Source organism: Cetorhinus maximus, chromosome 28 (genome assembly GCF_964194155.1).
Source record: "Cetorhinus maximus chromosome 28, sCetMax3.hap1.1, whole genome shotgun sequence".
In the NCBI taxonomy this organism is placed as follows: Eukaryota; Metazoa; Chordata; class Chondrichthyes; order Lamniformes; family Cetorhinidae; genus Cetorhinus; species Cetorhinus maximus.
This window is the reverse complement of record NC_135906.1, coordinates 2,369,368-2,375,537: the sequence shown is the minus strand read 5'-3', so window position 1 is coordinate 2,375,537 and position 6,170 is coordinate 2,369,368. Positions and strand designations below refer to the sequence as shown.

General features: G+C 52.7%; 1 pseudogene; it reads right to left on the bottom strand.

The window, feature by feature from the left end:
* Nucleotides 1–313: 313 nt before the first annotated feature.
* Nucleotides 314–484, bottom strand: LOC144669159 (U2 spliceosomal RNA; annotated as a pseudogene).
* Between the last annotated feature and the right edge of the window lie 5,686 nt (nucleotides 485–6,170).

The window sequence follows — 6,170 nt, the reverse complement described above, 5'->3', positions numbered from 1 at the left end:
CCTTCAACACCTCTTTGACCCTTTTGTCTCTGACATCTTTTGATTATCTGCTCACACCACACCCTCAATGTGTCTCTTCCCCCCCACCCACCTTAAACCAATTTATATTTCTCCCTTGTTGAAACTATGCTTCAGTTCTGCTGAAGGGCCATGAGGGCTCGAAACGTTGACTGGTTTCTTCTCCGCCGATGCTGCCAGACTTGCTGAGTTTTTCCAAAGAAAGTTGGATTTTGGAACATGTACATGTTGAGAAGTAAAGAAAGCAGATGTTTGTAAGAAAACTATTTTTAGCATTGAAAATCCCCTGGAAAGGGGAGGGTGCACCGTTCCCAGAGATACTGCAATACCGGGTCGATGCGTGGAGTGGACGGAGCAAGCCCCTATTCCATCTCCCTGCTCCAAAAATCAATTTAATATATGGTCCCCAGATAAGGGACGTATCAGATATTAAACTGATAAGAACAGATTTTTTTTTTTTTTTTTTTTTTTTTTTTTTTTTTTTTTGTAAAAATATACTTTATTCATAAAAATCTTCAATCACATTCAAAACCATTTCAAAAACAACATTACAAGGGTACAATCCAGGTTAAACTTTTACAAAATGTATCACCAGGTGCATCAGTACAAACATTAAACTGATAAGAACAGATTTTTTTTTTTTTTTTTTTTTGTAAAAATATACTTTATTCATAAAAATCTTCAATCACATTCAAAACCATTTCAAAAACAACATTACAAGGGTACAATCCAGGTTAAACTTTTACAAAATGTATCACCAGGTGCATCAGTACAAACAATATTACAGTCATTTACAGCCTTTCATTTTGATCTGTACAGCCCGAGGGGCTCTAAACAGTTCCCAGTCTCTCGGTGCGCTGTGGTAGAAAGGTCTTAGACAGCGACCCTTCCCCATTGCGCCTTTGCGGCAGCTGCCCCAAGCTTTAGTGCGTCCCTCAGCACGTAGTCCTGGACTTTGGATTGTGCCAGTCCGCAACAATCGGTCGGGGACAAATCTTTGTGCTGGAAGACCAACAAGTTTCGGGCAGACCAAAGCGCGTCTTTCACCGAGTTGATGATCCTCCAGCTGCAGTTGATGTTTGTCTCGGTGTGTGTCCCTGGGAACAGCCCGTAGAGCACAGAGTCCTGTGTCACAGAACTGCTCGGGATGAACCTCGACAGCAACCACTGCATCTCTCTCCAGACTTTCTTTGCAAAGGCACAATCCACAAGGAGGTGAACAACGGTCTCTTCCCCACCACAGCCACCTCGAGGGCATCGTGCAGAGGGGGTGAGACTCCTGGCGTGTAGGAAGGATCTGACGGGGAGGGCCTTTCTCACCACCAGCCAAGCTACGTCTTGGTGCTTGTTGGAAAGTTCTGGCGATGAGGCATTCTGCCAAATGACTTTGACAGTCTGCTCGGGGAACCATCCCACAGGGTCCACCCTCTCCTTATCCCTCAGGGCCTCTAGGACGTTACGTGCTGACCACTGCCTGATGGACTTGTGGTCAAAGGTGTTTTTCTGCATAAATTTTTCCACCAGGGACAGGTGGTACGGCACGGTCCAACTACTTGGAGCGTTCCGCGGCAGCGTGGCCAGACCCATCCTTCGCAACACCGGGGACAGGTAGAACCTCAGCACGTAGTGACACTTGGTGTTTGCGTACTGAGGGTCTACGCACCGCTTGATGCAGCTGCACACAAAGGTGGCCATCAGTATGAGGGCGATGTTGGGCACGTTTTTTCCCCCTTTATCTAGAGGCTTGTACATCGCGTCCCTGCAGACACGATCCATTTTCGACCTCCAGATAAAGCGGAAGATGGCTCGAGTGATCGCCGTCGCGCAGGAGTGTGGAATGGGCCAGACCTGCGCCACGTACAGCAACAGCGAGAGTACCTCACACCTGATGACCAGGTTCTTACCCGCAATGGAGAGGGAGCGTCGCTCCCACATGCCCAGTTTCCTTTTCACCATAGCCACTCGCTCCTTCCAGTTTCTAACGCATGCCCCGGTCCCTCCGAACCATATCCCCAGCACCTTCAGGCCGTCAGCCCTGACAGTGAAGGGGACAAAGGATCGGTCAGCCCACTTCCCAAAGAACATGGCCTCGCTCTTCCCACGATTTACCTTGGCTCCCGAGGCCAGTTCGAACTGGTCGCAGACGTGCATCAGTCTGCGCACCGACAGCGGATCCGAGCAGAAGACGGCGACGTCGTCCATGTACAGGGAGGCTTTTACCTGAGTGCCTCCACTGCCTGGGATCGTCACTCCTCTTATGCCCGGATCCTTCCTGATGGACTCGGCAAAGGGTTCTATGCAGCACACAAAAAGGACAGGCGAGAGAGGGCAGCCCTGCCTGACTCCAGATTTAATCGGAAAGCTATCTGTTTCCCACCCATTGATTGAGACTGCGCTACTGATGTTAGTGTAGAGCAGTTGGATCCAATTTCGAATTCCCTCCCCAAACCCCATTTTGGAGAGCACATCCCCCATGTAGGTGTGCGATATTCTGTCAAAGGCCTTCTCCTGATCCAAGCTGATGAGGCAGGTATCCACACCCCTGTCCTGTACATAGGCAATCGTATCCCTGAGCAGCGCCAGGCTGTCAGAGATCTTCCTGCCTGGCACAGAGCAGGTCTGGTCAGGGTGAATCACCAATTCCAGAGCGGATTTGACCCGGTTGGCGATGACCTTGGACAGAATCTTATAGTCCATATTCAACAGTGAAATGGGTCGCCAATTTCTAATTTCCTCCCTTTCCCCCTTGTGCTTGTAGATGAGGGTGATGATGCCTTTCCTCATGGATTCTGACATGCTGCCGGCCAGGAGCATACTCTCGTACACTTCTAGCAGGTCTGGGCCGATCAAGTCCCACAGAGCCGAATACAACTCCGCCGGCAGGCCGTCGCTTCCGGGGGTTTTACTCTTCTCGAAGGACTCGAGGGCCTTAGTCAGTTCGTCAGGAGTTAGCGGTTTGTCTAGGCTCTCCCGCGTACTGTGGTCTAGGACCTCCGTGATAGAGGACAGGAAGGACTGGGAGGCCGTGCTGTCCGTGGGCTTCACGTCATACAGTCCGGCATAAAAGGATTTGCTGATCCTCAGAATGTCGGACCGTGATGACTTTACTGAGCCGTCTTCTTCCTTCAGGCTGCTGATCACAGAGCGCTCTCTGTGTACCTTTTGGAAGAAGAAACGTGAGCACGTCTCATCCTGCTCCACGGAGCGGACTCTGGAACGGAAGATGATCTTGGAGGCCTCCGAGGCAAAGTGCGAGGCTTGCTGGCCCTTCACCTCTTGGAGCTCCTCCTTGACATCGACCCCCATCGACTGCAGCCGGAGCAGATTCTGCATCTTTTCCTGGAGTCGGGACATTTCCCTCTGTTCCTTTCTAGCTTTCTGGGTGCCTTTGAGGATGAAAAACCTCTTGATGCTTCCCTTGATCACTTCCCACCAGTGTGTCAGGGACTCAAAGAGGGGTTTCACGGTTCTCCAACCTTTGTAATCCCTCTTGAGCTCCTCAATGTTCTCTGGGGTCAGCAGTTGCACATTTAGCTTCCATGCCCCCCTGCCCACCCTCAGGTCTTCCTCCAAGTGGCAGTCCGCCAGTAGGAGGCAGTGGTCAGAGAAGAACACCGGCTTGACCTCGGTGGATCTGACTGTGAATGCACGGGACACAAACAGGAAGTCTATCCTGGAACGAATGGACCCGTCTGGCCGCGACCAGGTGTATCTACGCTGCGCTCCGTCTGCAGGGTTGCTGAAGACGTCGTGCAGCTTGGCATCCTTAACTGTTTCCATCAGGGATCTGGACGTAGCGTCCAATCTGCTTCCGGCCCTGCCGGATCGTCCAGCCGCATCGATGATGCAGTTGAAGTCCCCGCCCAGAATGACCGGCCTGGAGGTCGCCAGCAGCAGTGGGAGCTGCTGAAAAACCTCCAGCCGCTCAGCCCTTTGTGCCGGGCCGTACACGTTAATTAACCGGAGTGGAGCGTTCTTGTACATTACGTCTGCTACCAGGAGTCGCCCGCCCACCACCTCCTTGACCTCGGAGACGGTGAAGTTGCCTCCCCGCAGCAGAATACCCAGGCCGGAGGAACGAGAGTCGTTTCCGCCCGACCAGATCGATGGCCCGTGGGACCACCATCGTGACCATTGCCTGTAGGAGCTGAGGTGCGGTATCGCACACTCCTGCAGAAACAACAGGTCAGCTTTGACCTTGGCTAGGTAGTCCAAGGTCGCAACACATCGCGTAGTAGATTTAATGCTACGCACATTTATGGATACAATCTTTAAACCCATATTAAAGCATTTATTCTCCTACCAAACCCACTGTCTCTGAGAGTCCCAGACCTTTAGTCTGCTCCTTCATACCCGTAGTGAGCTCAAATTCCTTCACTTTGGATGGGCTGAGGTAGATCTCCTTGGCCGTGTTCTGCTCCAGTGGCATCTGGAGGTTCACGTAGTGAGCGGATTTTGAGATGACCTTTGCTGGAGAAGCTTCTCCAAAACTCACCCCCTCTGGGGGGTTGCTGTTCCCGGCTTCCTGGAGCTGGGGTGCGATGATTGCCTCACTGCTCCCAGATTCCAGGGGCTGTGGTGCCCTGGCCTCCTCAGGTTGCAGGCAAAGTTGGGGTGCGTTGGTCTCCTTGTTGTCTCCAATTTTCTGGAGCTCGGGTGTCTCGTCCTCCAACGCCCTGGAGCTTTGCCGCCTCTTCTGTCGGTGCCGCTCTGGCACTTCCTCATCCGAAGAGCTGCTGCCCTTGTCATCCGTGTCGGATGGGAGACGCCTCTTGCCGCTTCTCTGGGAAACGCCTTTGCTTCTTCTTCGCTCCCTCTTACTTTTCTTGTTCTTCACCGTCCGCCACTCCCCCTGCTGCTTTTCCACTGCTGCCTCCTCCTCCATTGATTCGCTGTCCTGAGGACTGGAAGGTTCAGGGGGTGGTGCTGTTGATTGGCTCTCTGTTGCCTCAATCTCTTTCTCCACCTTGTCTCTCTCTGTGTCCTCCTTTGTCCCGTTGAGCTCCCTGGGGGCCTTGGTGGTTGGAGTGACACGGAACATTTCTTCTGCTTCCCCGTGGTCGGCTTTGGCTGCCTGTGCGTAAGTACGGCAGCGTTTGGGGCAGGTCCTGTAGAGGTGACTTGCCTCGCCACACAGGTTGCAGCACTTGGCCTGTTTGCAGTCTTTTGTCTGGTGCCCTTCCTGTTTGCAGATCTTGCAGAGGGAGGCGCTGCAGTTGGCCGCCACATGACCAGCCTTGCCGCATGAGCGACAATGCTTGGGTTGCCCAGCGTAGACCAGGTAGCCACGGTTTCCCCCGATAGCGAAACTGGAAGGAGGGTGGAAAATAGCTCCCTTACCATCGGTCTTTAGCGTGACCTTAAACAGGCGTTTGCCTGTCCAGATCCCCAAGTCGTCTCGAATCTCAGTGCCGCTCCCCACCTTATCGAAGTACCTGGTGAGGAAGGTGACCACGTCGGCGACAGGGACGAAGGGGTTGTACACATGCACCATCACCTCACGTTCCCGTTGCAACGGCAGAGAAAAGTGCGGCTCCGCCGTCAGGATCTTCATCTCTGGCAGGTCTCTCTTCTCCTCGAACACCCTCAGGAGCCGGACGCAGTCTGCCACTTGCTTGAACGTCACGTCGAAATAACCACCTTTGCGGGAGTCGTGCAGGGTGAAGATCTCCGTAGCTTGGAAGCCGCACGCCTTCAACAGGATCCTCCTGGTGAAGAAGCCCCGATCCATAGGTGATCCTCCTTCGTCGCTGTGGTTCACCGTGACTCGGACGGTGATAGGTAACCCACGGTATGAATTCAGATTGCGATTGGTTTTCGCCCTTCCATCCCGACCTTGCCATGGCAGGACCATGGTGTCGCCCCTGCAACACTACACTTGATCTTAGCCAAAAGGCCGAGAAGCGATGCCGGCGCCGCCCTTGACTTCCCCGAGTGCCATCTGCCTTCCCTCCTTTAAAGCAGACTGACAGCGTTCAAAGACTTATGTATATATATATCTAAGCACTGACGGTTTCACTGTTGGCATATTTGTCCCGGGATTTCTAATTGGAAAAGTTGCCTTTGTTCTCTCTCTTTCAGTGAGACTGCATCAGAGTTATGTAGATCGGCAGTATTCCACCAATCAGATGGGAGAGGGTTGTGCCTATCCA